The following is a 12,321-nucleotide window of genomic DNA, read 5'->3' on the forward strand; positions in this document are numbered from 1 at the left end:
TCTAGCATTTAGTATGAGTCATAGAATCATATTCTATGACACATAACTTATGAGCTTTCACATTCCCCATGCTCCATGAGTCTTGTAGTTAATGAAGAGAGAGGGTGACTATATAAAGCACCCTCCTCCCACCTTGTAAAGTGTTGAGTCTTTCTCCTTTGTTAAGATACTTTAACTTGCGTATTCTTTGTGTCTTACTCTCTCTCTCTCTCTCTCTCTCATACACACACAGTTCATATGTATTCCACTGCACAGAATCCATCTCTTGATTCTTTACAACATTAAACATCATATGCAAATTCCTAGAAATGCTTAATCAAGTGCTTTTGTTGACCTTCTGGCTGGTACAAGGAGTGGCTATTTGTCTATGAGCGTGATAGATACTTTGCTTAGAACTTGAAATTTCCTTTCTTGTCTCTTCTTGAGTAAGATAATCTAATCGCCTACCCTTCCCAGTTCCTCAATTACCTCTTTTGACTTTAGCTCTACAGTCCCTATACACCATCATACAGAAATCATTACATTTTGGAATTTCATCACATTTTTCACATGTAAGATTATGAAAGAGTTCTTCAATCTTCGATACTCTTTTACAATCAAAATGGCGAAAACATCCATCAATAACACACTCTTGCATCTCATACATCACAACAGCTTTGGTGTAAGGCTCATAGAACCATAAGGCTCCATGATTTTAATCGATGAGAAATGATTTTACATGTATTTCCTTATCATTTATCACTATGTTGTTATGCCAATATCCCCAACACAATAGTTACAAACCAAAATAATGTGGAGTAGAGAACTCACATTCTTGACTAGACGAAGGTCACAAGGTTGAAACAAGAAATTTGTTCAAGGTTTGTTGATTTGAAGGTAAAGCTTCTTGTTTTCGTGGAAGACCCGGAAATCCACTCATTATTGGTGTACTAGCATGTCAAACCATCTCCATTGCCTTTAGATGGGTCTTGGATTGTATGTGTTGAGACAAAATTGTTGACAAATCACTCCGTGGAGGGCATAATGGCAATCACGATCCATCAATCTTGCCTTATCTTTATATCCATGAAGTGTTGCCTCTATTAAATCAAATTCTGCATCTATAGAAAACAGTTTTCACATATATTAGCATATTATTTTTAACTACAATACTAAGGTTTAAAGTACAAACACGCTTACCACTTGTAGTGTCATTAAAAGTCTTGAGAACTTCCAACGAAGATTTGATATAGGCCTCGTCATCTATTTTAGATAAGTTTATTGATTCATCTTGTTGGCTTAACCCCCTTCAAGCATAATATCGTTTTTCATGACTTTGTCTCTTAATATGACTTCTAAAAAAATTATTAAGACACACATTTGCTACTTTTGCTTCCGTAGAACCAACACCATAGGGTTCTCCACACTCATTGCAACATAATCTTATGACTATTTTTCCACAAAAATCCTCAACCTTCAACTCAAATTTATCATCTCGAGGAATTGTAGCATTGCTTACTTTTACATGTATCCTATTACATTCTATCATCCATTTACCTAAAACATCTCGATGAATCTTATCCTAGATTGTTTCAATTGGAGATGTATCTTTAAATTTGTCCCCGGTGTCGTAAAGGGATACGACCGATTGGTGCCACCACGATTCCACACTTGCCGCAACTACAACCACGCATCTCGACTTGGTTTGGTGACCCATCACTCCTTGGAGATCCACCTTATTCAACTCATTGGAGTTGATTTACATTCTAGACTCAAAGTTCTTTACTATTATTGTTCTTAGGGATTTATTTGTATTATTTTGGAACAAATTTTGTGTAGTCAAAACCATGTAATGTATTTCATGTGCACCATATAACGCACATGCAAAGTTTCTCTACATCTGTGCCACATGGCCCACATGCTTTATATCGCGCACATGCACAAGCTTCTCTAGGTGTGTGCCACGTGGCCTACATGTAATGACATCGATTTAGTAAAAGAGGGGAGGATTATTGTCATGAGGGAGAACAATCAAAGAGTCCTATTTTATAAAGGGTTTTTCTCTCGAAGAAATAGTGAATTTCCTATTTTGGCATTTCTTCTTCGTCTGCGTTTGAGGAGTAGCATTGTATGGTATTTTCCTTATAATTCTAAATTCTGACGCCTGTTTTCGACGTTTTATAGCTTGTTGGAAAGCTCTTCTAGAGGGCTTTCCAATCTGTGTTTGCAAACTTAATTTGGTTACGTAGGTGAAACGATATAAGGTTTTTTTTCTTCACGGGTAGGGCTACAAACCACTCGTGACTATTAAGATACTTCCAACTCGACTTCCCACTCTTCTCTTTCATCTTCTTATTTCCACTCTCCTGGTTCAGAACTCCAGCGGTTCCACCCAGACATGCCAAGCTCTTATACGCGACGTGCTTTCACACGACATGTGGTGAATCCGACATGCAAGGAGAGTGAGTTGTTTGGGATTTTACCTCTTCTAACATGGATGCAGCATAACTTCAATCAATTCTAGAAGTTGTTCTCACAGGGAGGGAGAGGAGTCTGAACCTAGATCAAGATGTGGAAGGGGTATTAGAGAAGTTAGGTCCATTCACTGGAAAGGATGTGACCCGATTTTTGCAGGTGTTCGATGCGGAGATTTTACATCGCAATATTCCCGCTGATTTGAAGAAATCCAACTTCCATCGTGTGGTAGCTGCCGATGTTCTTCCTATCATAGAAGAGCTTCAAATGCAAGATGTTGAATGGGAGGCATTCCGTCCTGATTTGCTCGGTGTTTTTAATTATGTTGATTCCACCAAGATGACTCGACGGGCATTTGAAGCTTGGGTGGAGTTGGAGAAGAAGCATGGGTCAATTCTAGAGGCCCTTACTCATTTTGAAGCAAAGTTCCGGCAACTCTCCGTTCGAGAGCAAACTTTGCTTGAACCAGAGAAGGTGGTTCTCTTCCTTCGCTCAATTCCCTATGCGGATAGGGTAGAGCTAGAAAAACTTATGGAATCAAGTGAAACTGAAACAGGTTTAGAGGAGGATTGCAGCCGAATTCGGTCCATCTACCTTCGATCTGAGAAAAGAAGAACATGGTTGGACTCGAAGGGACTTGGAAACGCTACTCCGACCTCCTCTTTGAAGACAGGAACAGGGATTGAGGCATCTATGGAGAAACCACAACCAAGTGACGTAGATGACCTTGTGAAGCAATTCATGGAGTGGAAGATTTCTTCCATGTCAAAGGTGCAACATCAGCCACAAGTGCAACGAACTCTTCGGACTAGGGATTTTCGATGCTTATGGTGTGACAATTTGGAGCATCGAAGATCGGAGTGTGCGGAGCATCAGGAGGTCATGCAGAAGAACCTCATATTCTACAAGGATCGGTTGATCCACTCATCCGTGACTTGTCAACCACTAAAGACAAATTTTGGGCGAGGAGGAAAGAAAAAGCTCTTGGAGGAAGAAGAGCTTTGACATGCACACGCTATTTTCCATTCTACTTCGGCTGCTATTCGACTAATTGAATTGCCCAAGCAAGATCCAACTATTCAAAATGTTCTTATTGAAGATGGTTGTCAAATGACTGGTTGGAGTGATCCAACTTTTCCCACAAATTATGATGTGATGGTAGAGGAGAAGAGGAGAAGAGAGGAAGAGTTGGATTGTGAACAAGTTCTAAAGAGAGCTGATTTTCATTCTCCATCCGAAAAGCAAAATTTGGACATGCAAAAGGCTGAACCAAACCTTGTACAAGTATCCAAGAAGTCATCTCCAACATTCCGGATGCGGACTGAATTGGAACAAGAGGTAGATGCTTTCTCTTTCATTGAAAATTATGTTCTAAAGCAACATGTCTCGGTTCCATTAGGAGACTTGTTGGCAATCTCCAAAAAGGAATTTCAGGATGATTTACTGGAGAAGATGTGAAGAAAACGAATTCCAGTTGATACAACAATGACTGCAAAGGAGGATGGATGGAAAGAAGGATCTTCACAAGTGCTGAAGCATGAAGATAATATTCCAAGGAGCCACTTTACTCGGAATCACTGGGCTCAGGCAACTACAGAAACGAAAGTACGGGTTGGTGGTTTATCGGAGGCAGTCATGGCTCTTATTGATAATGGCTCGGAGATAAACCTCATGTCCTTGGAGGTTTACAAGCAAGGAGGGTGGCTGATGACTTCTGATCACCATTGGAGGATTCGAGCATCAACACAATCATCAGAGGAGTTATATGGAGCTTGCCCAGATGTGGAGATGTCAATCGGTGGTGTTACTGTGCTTCAACATTTCTTTATATAGGATTCAACCACATATCCAGTTATGTTGGGGCAACCCTTTATGGTTGTTGTCCGCATGGAGACCAAGGTATTGGATGATGGATCGGCCTATGCTCGGATCAAAGATATGGATGGTGGAAGGACAATACAATTTCAGATAGTTCAACCTAATCATGAAAGAAACAAGGATAGTTTACATGTATCCTCTGATCGGGATTTTTAGATAGGACTATTGTAAAACAGGGCTATAATAGTACGGGTCAACAAAAGTCCCTGTATGAGAATAATTGTTCCGGAAATAATAAAGTTTATGTTTCTTATACCGGAGCAATCTCAGTTTCTTCTATTGATGATTTAAATCGTAACAGCCAGGTAAATGTGGAAGACATTCGGGTGATGCTTCTTAAACATCGGATTCTGGAACCAGATGATCAGGTGTCAGGATTTATGGAGGAACTTTTCTTTGTGGATACCATTGGAGAGTTGGAAAATTCTTTGTATTCAAATGAAGGTCAGTCATTTTTTATTCCAGCCAATTTAGTGGATATGTATGCTGAAATTGCAACATTTCAAAATCGGATGGATATGGTTGCTCACGTCCATACTAAATATAAGACAATGGATCGGAAAGTTCGACCTGTAGCGGAACCATTGCCTGCTGATAGCATAGATCGGTGTTACCGGCCGGCAAGGAGTCCAAAATACGGAGTGAAGGAATTAATTAAGTAGGGTTGTAAATAAGCATAATGTGGACGGACAGACTGGAAACGGTATGCCGTTCCAGATCCGGACGGATCCCGAATAGGTGCGATAGGCACCGTTTTGTACTACGGGCCGGAAACCTATTTAAAGGCCCGGACCCCATTGTAATCGGAGCGGATAATTAATAGAGCGAATGGTGTTTATACTTCTGTGTTGATTTTCGTTCTGTACTTACTGTTATATCTTACGCGTGTAATTAACAAAAGCGCTCTATCGTGTAACCCACTTAAGTCGGTGTAATCGTTGAGTCATAATCCTATGCCGTAATCACCCTTTGGTGAAGTGTCTCCGTGACACCTTGTGTTAGGCCTTGTCCGGTCAGAGAATAACACAGTTTTGGCGACCACGATTCCTGCTTTCTCGCAGCGAACGACGGCTTAATGGATGACAAGACCAACACACGACCTGGTTATAGACCGAGCTCGACGCCTCGCCGAACGACAAAGACGACGTGAGACTTTCCAGCAAGCAGCGCAGGAAATTCGCTCGGATCGTTCGTTCTCCAACGAGATCCGAAGAGTCGCGGAGGAATCTCTTCGGTTACAGCAAACTCGCGACCAGGACGACGGAAGCAGTCTAAGTAGTCTCCGGGAAACCGAACGCCTCCTCGAGGTGCTGGCAAGCGGAGAGAACGAGGCAGAAGCCTTTTCAGCCTACGAATCGGATTCCGAAGGGGGATACAGCGTGCACACGAACTACCGGAGCAGCAACGATACCCCCGGCGGCCCGGAGGACGACAGGTCGGATACCGTGCCGACTCCAGAACCGGAACCGCTCGACCAGGGCTATCCGGAACCGCAAACGGAAGCCGTCAACCCACCAACACCGGAAGTGGAAGAAGCAAAGCCACCGACACCAACGAAAGAGCCGGCGAAGGCACCGGAAGAAGAGCCGGTGAAGGAACCGGAAAAAGAATCGGAAGAGGAACCGGAAAAAGCACCGGCAAAAGAACCGGAAGTGGAACCGGAGAGAGAACCGGAAAGATATCAACAAACGCCACTAAACCGCGGCCTAATACTGGACGACGACATGCCGTTCCAATACTCAAAGTATCGCGATGATCCGGACGCGGAAGCGCATGTTCATGCCTTCGAGCAGACATGGGAAGCAAATCACACGTCCCAGCGAATGACACCGGAGGAAGAAGAACGCTCGAAGATAGCGGAATTCGGGGTCACGTTGGAAGGACCAGCGACACGATGGCGGCGGACGCAGGACCCGGCGACCATCACAACCTTTGCAGAATTAAAAGCAAAATTCTTGCATTTTTTCCACAAGGAGGTCGACCAGACGACAATGGTGGGCCTGTTTTATACGATCCGACAGGAGGCAGGGGAAAGCATTCCCCAATTCGTCATCCGTTTCCAACGAATGCATAGCCAGCTTGCCCGTGCACCCCCGGAGGAGGAATTACGGACGATATTTTTAAACGCACTCCGGGAACCGTTACGCACGGTGTGTACGGTGATTGACTTTCGAGGAAGCACCATTGACCAGGTCATTGACCGGGTCAGAGAAATGGAAAAGTCAAGCTCATGGCTTACACTAGGAGCACTGCAACGAGCGTTACCCACAGATGAAGATCTCCGGTTCCGGCAGGCAATTCAATGCACAATCTGCTTGAATGCCGGACACTCGGCAGTGGAGTGCACCATGCGAACCCAGTGTGTGATTTGTCAATCCAAGAGTCATACAACGGACCGGTGCGAGTATAACCTGTTAAACCGACAAGCACCACCCGTCCGACGGATCGAGCCAAGAAGCAACCGAGACGAAGATGACGATCGTTGGCAAAGAATGAACCGGTACCGACCGGCACAGGATGTCCGGTACGGAGACAGACAAGAGAATGATGGCCGGTACGGGAATCGGCATGATAACTACGACCGGTATGAGCGATCGGACCGTTATCGGGAGTCCAACAAACGACACGAGCAATACGACAGAGACCGATCCCCTGGTTACCGAAGGCACCAGGAGGACTACGGCCGATTTTACGATCCACCACGACCGGACTACCGAAATAAAAATAAGAATAATAAGAAACGTAATTTCAAGAAAGGTGGTCACACTAGGGACCCGGAACATGGAACCCCAAGGAGCCAACCGGCACAGAACGCACCACTCACTACGGGACCGACTCCGGATACCAGCAATGCTGAATCCAGCAATACCCGTAAAGAGTACTGCTATTACTGCAAGCAGGAAGGCCACTACAGTAACCAGTGCCCGGCAAAGAGCTACGATAAACGACCAGCAGTTAATATGGTGGTTCCGGAAGTGGCGGATTTACAGCAAGTAACCACACGGTCGAAAGGCATGGCCAAAGAGTGGGAAACACAAGAGGCCATACGAAAACAGGCGACGGAATGGGTGAAGGAAGCCAATGAAAGGAACGTCGCGGACGCGGAACGGCAAAAGGCGAATACCATAGGGAGTGCCGGCGGTAGCCACACAGAAAACGAGACATGGCAAGCACTGCAAGAATGTCAGATCACGTTGCCATTAGGAAGACTCTTGCAGCTCGTGCCGCGATTTACGGAAGGACTAAAAACGGTCATGACAGACGGTATAGCCCCACCGGCACCAGTCCTCTTCTCGAATCCGGAGGAGGGACCGACGGTGGTGGGCACTAGTAGTCCGGTGATTACAGCTATTGTCAAAGGGCACGAACGTCCCGGCACAGTAATCGATGGAGGTTCCGGGGTGAACGTAATAAGCCTCCGCACGTGTGATGCCTTGGGTATACATGAATGGGAGCCATGTCCGTTCTGGCTACGGATGGCGGATACGAGCTCTGTACGGCCGACGGGCTTAATACGGAAATTGGAAGTCACCATAGGCGGTCACACATTTCACATCTCGGCTGTCGTGCTGCAGCTACAGGCGCAAGGCGCGTACCCACTGTTGCTGGGCAGGCCATGGTTGAAAACAGCACACATCAAGCAAAATTGGCGGAAAAATATGATTACCTTCCGGCGCGGAAAAGCCAAGGTCCGGGTACCAACACAACCACGGACGAGCAACGGTAAGGAATGCACACCGCTGTATGCGGAATGCGTGAACATGCTTGAAGGGTTGGCAGACGACGAAGAAGCCCAGTACTTGGAGGAACACCCGAAGATCGTACCACTCTTCGAGATTGACGTAGCTGAAGCCGTAGCGCCATACTTGCCGCAGTGGGACGAAACCGAAGCCGAACCAGACAAAGATTCGATTCGGGAATTACGGCAAGCACAGGAAGCGTTGGAACGGGAAATGGCCGTTTCCCAACGGGTAAAAACATCCCAGCTCGACGAAGTGAACCTAGGAAGCAAGGACGAATCAAAGCCGGTACACATCGCCAAAGAAATGAAGCCGGAAGATAAAGCGGCGATGATCAAACTTCTCACGGAGTTTCGCGACGTATTCGCCTGGTCATACGAAGACATGCGAGGGCTGGACCCTCAATTATATCAGCATCAGATCCACTTAGGCAAGGACGCGAAACCAGTGGCGCAAAGACGTTACCGAATGAACCCCAACTACGCCGCCAAAGTGAAGGAGGAAATCGACAAACTCCTAAGAGTGGGCTTCATCCGGCCGGTAAAGAAAGCGACGTGGCTGAGCCCCATTGTCGTCGTCCCAAAGAAGAACGGTAAAATCCGCGTGTGTGTAGATTACAGGAAACTAAATGCAGCCACAATTACGGATGCATTCCCTCTTCCGTTCACGGATGGAGTACTGGATGCCGTCGCCGGCCATGAAGTTTATAGTTTTTTAGACGGGTTCAGCGGATACAATCAAATCCGGATGCACCCTGACGACCAGGAGAAAACAGCGTTCGTCACCGAATGGGGGGTGTTTGTGGCCGTAGCAATGATGTTCGGCCTAAAAACGGCACCAGCAACTTTCCAGCGAATCATTATGGAGATCTTCGGCGAATACATTCCAGCCTTCATGCAGGTTTCCTGGATGATTTTGCAGTCTATAGCCGGGAAAAAGACCATTTGCAGCACCTACGGTTATGCCTTGAAAAGTGTAGGTTATACCGGCTAAGCCTAAACCCAGCAAAATGCACCTTTGGGGTTTCAAGTGGAATCTTACTGGGACACATTGTAAGTAAGGAGGGCATTGCGGTCGACCCGGACAAAGTAAACGCGATACTAGGGGCACCGGCGCCGAAAACGGCCAAAGCACTAAGCCGATTCTTAGGACAGATCCGGTGGCACAGCCGGATGCTCCGTCACTTGGCTGACTTGGCTACACCATTACACACCGCGGTACATCGGACACCGTTCCAATGGACGGATACGGAGGATAAGGCATACAATGCCCTGAAGGTACTTTTGTCGCAAGCACCCGTCGTGCAGCCTCCGGATTGGAGCAAGGAATTTCATGTGTTCGTTGACGCTTCCGACATCGCTATCGGCAGCGCCTTAATGCAACTTACGGAGCCCAAATGGTACCGGCCGGTATATTACGCCAGCCGGAAGCTGTCCCAAGCGGAGAAGAACTATTCGACTACGGAACGGGAGGCCCTGGGCATGATCTACAGTGTCACAAAGTTTCGTCATTACCTATTGGGAAGGAAGTTCTCCTTTCATGTGGATCACTCGGCGCTCCTGTACTTAGTGTCCAAGGCGTCCCTGACCAGTAAGTTGGCCCGTTGGACCTTGCTGTTGCAGGAGTTCGAATTCGAGATCTTCCACCGGCCCGGTATTCAGCATGCCGTAGCAGACTACCTGAGCCGGTTAGAGTCCGGAGAATCAGGCGACGGAGTATCAGATGAATTCCCGGACGCAGAGTTATTCCGTATCACCCCGGAAACGGCAGCGGACGACACGGTGGCATCAGAAGATAGGTGGCTGACAAACATGCACCAGTTCCTAAGCACGGGCCTGCCACCGGAGGAAATGAACCGGGACGAGAGGAAACGACTGGCGGTGCAGAGCCGCAATTTCTGTCTGTTACGGGACACTCTCTACCACAAGGGAGCAGATGGAATATGGAGACGGGCAGTCCGTAGTGACGAGAAACAAGTAATCTTACGGGAAGCACACTGTGGGGTTGTCGGAGGACACTATGCCGGGGAAGCGACGGCAAGGAAAGTATGGCAGAGCGGCTTATGGTGGCCCACGACGTTAAAAGACGTCGTCAAGTACGCTAAGGAATGTGACCTATGCCAACGAATGGGCCAGCCTACGGAGCAAGCACGGATGCCACACCAACCGGTACTTCCACTAGAGCCATTCCAGAAGTGGGGGTTGGATTTTGTCGGACCGTTCAAGCCACCGGCAATGAGAACGGGTAATCATTATGTCATCGTGGCAACAGATTATTGCACTAAATGGGTGGAGGCTAAGGCCTTGAGAGACAACACCGCGTCATCCACAGCAAAATTCCTGTACGAGAACATTTGGTGCCGATATGGATGTCCGATTGAATTAATCAGCGACCAAGGAGGGCACTTCCTCGGCCAGGTAGTTGAAAGCTTAACAACGTTCTATGCCGTGGTCCATAAACGGAGCACACCGTACTACCCACAAGCGAACGGGTTAGCAGAGTCAACCAACAAAACGCTCCAGAACATTCTCCGCAAAATCGTCAATGAAAACCGAACGGACTGGGATACAAAGCTCCATAGCGCGCTATGGGCGTACCGAACGGCATACAAAACAAGTATCCGGACAACGCCGTTCCGGTTAGCGTTCGGCTTAGAAGCGGTCATGCCGGTGGAATTTCAGGTACCAAGCTTACGGATCCAACTACGGGAACGGCTGAATGAAAAGGAGTCGGAGGAAATGCGGCTAGCAGCACTATGCGAACTGGAGGAGCAACGGCTGGCCAGCATCCTACACATGGAACTGGAGCAACGACGACGGAAAGCATTCGTTGACCGTCACCGGAAAGGTAATGAGAAGATGTTCGAAATCGGAAAGCCGGTGCTAGTATTCCAAACGAGGATGGGCAAGATGCCGGGTAAACTCCGGTTTAGATGGACAGGCCCGTATTGGCTGACACGGGAATACAACGGGTCCTATCAGTTAGGGACACTTGCCGGCGAAGTGCTAGGCAAGTGGGTCAACGGATTTAGACTAAAGCCCTATAAAGGACCGATGCCAAGTAACCCGTTTTTGCAGCCCACCGGCACTATACCGGGAACGGTACGGATGGAAGAAAAAGACGACGGGGAACCCGTAGCAGAGGCGAAGGAAGACACGGCAACCCGTAAGGAAAATGGTAAGGGTCCGAAGGGACCTACGGATGTGTAAGATCACATACCGTCATTAAAAAGAGAAAATAATTTTAAAAAAAAAAAAAAAAAAAAACATTAAAAATCGAGGTATGAACGGACGTGAAAGCAAGGAGCGAAAAGGTACGTAGTGGGCAATTAAGAGCCGCCACATTACTTAATACTAAATTGGTACACGACGTGCGCATGCTTGAAAAAGGCGCCAAGACGCACAGAGAAAAAGAAGAACGCATGGAGACCTTTTTTTTTTCGCGAGCCAAGAAGCACAGAAGCACCAAGGCAGTGGAAGCTTAGCAAACGCGAACCTGCACTCAGAGAACCCCCACGTTCGGAACGCTCTCTCTCTCGCTCTCACTCTCATCACCACTCTACCTCGCCATCTTTCCTCGACCTCGAAGCAGACATGGAACCACAAACGCTGTCGGAAGCGGCCAGGAAATGGCTCAGGCAACACGGACTGGATGGGTTCCTGACCATCATGGAGGCACCACCGCACAGAGAAGCCGACCGGGTCATCAAGGAGCTCGACACAGAAGTCATCACAGAGGAAGCGATCCGTGCGCTAACAGGCCTTCCGGAGGGAGGTATTTTTCAGATTGATAACCCAACCTCGGAGCAACTCATCCGATATTTCGGTGAGTACTCTGTAGTCGGCAAAGGCTATCGAACGCAGGGCGGCGAAGATCCGCTATTCAGGGAGATAGCTCGAGTGCTCCATGAGTACGGCCACGTGTACCCCCGACCCCCTGTCGTTGGAGGAGCCGCGAAAGAGAGTTGAAGACGGCAGCGGAGGCAGAACTCAAAAAGACTGCTGAGAATCTACGCCGGGCCGAGGAGAGCTTACAAAAAGGCCACCAAGCGTACGACCGGCTCAAGGAGGAGAAGGAGAAAATGCTGCAAGAGAAGGACAGGCTCCTGGAGAAACGCCGAAACAGAAGTAGAGCGCCTGAAAGAGGAACTCCGGCAGCTAAAGGACCGGGAGGACCGGAACCATCGCCAGATCAACGGCAAGCTCAAACAAAAAACGGAGGAATTTGAGCACTTGCACCGGGAGTATAA

General features: G+C 47.5%; 1 pseudogene; it reads right to left on the minus strand.

Annotated features, from left to right (window-relative positions):
- Positions 1 to 435: 435 nt before the first annotated feature.
- LOC147860003 (uncharacterized) lies at positions 436 to 1,528 on the minus strand (annotated as a pseudogene).
- Between the last annotated feature and the right edge of the window lie 10,793 nt (positions 1,529 to 12,321).

This window comes from Azolla caroliniana, unplaced genomic scaffold (assembly GCF_043228905.1).
Source record: "Azolla caroliniana isolate FFs.n. ecotype wild unplaced genomic scaffold, voAzoCaro1.0.p SCAF_9, whole genome shotgun sequence".
Classification (NCBI taxonomy): domain Eukaryota; kingdom Viridiplantae; phylum Streptophyta; class Polypodiopsida; order Salviniales; family Salviniaceae; genus Azolla; species Azolla caroliniana.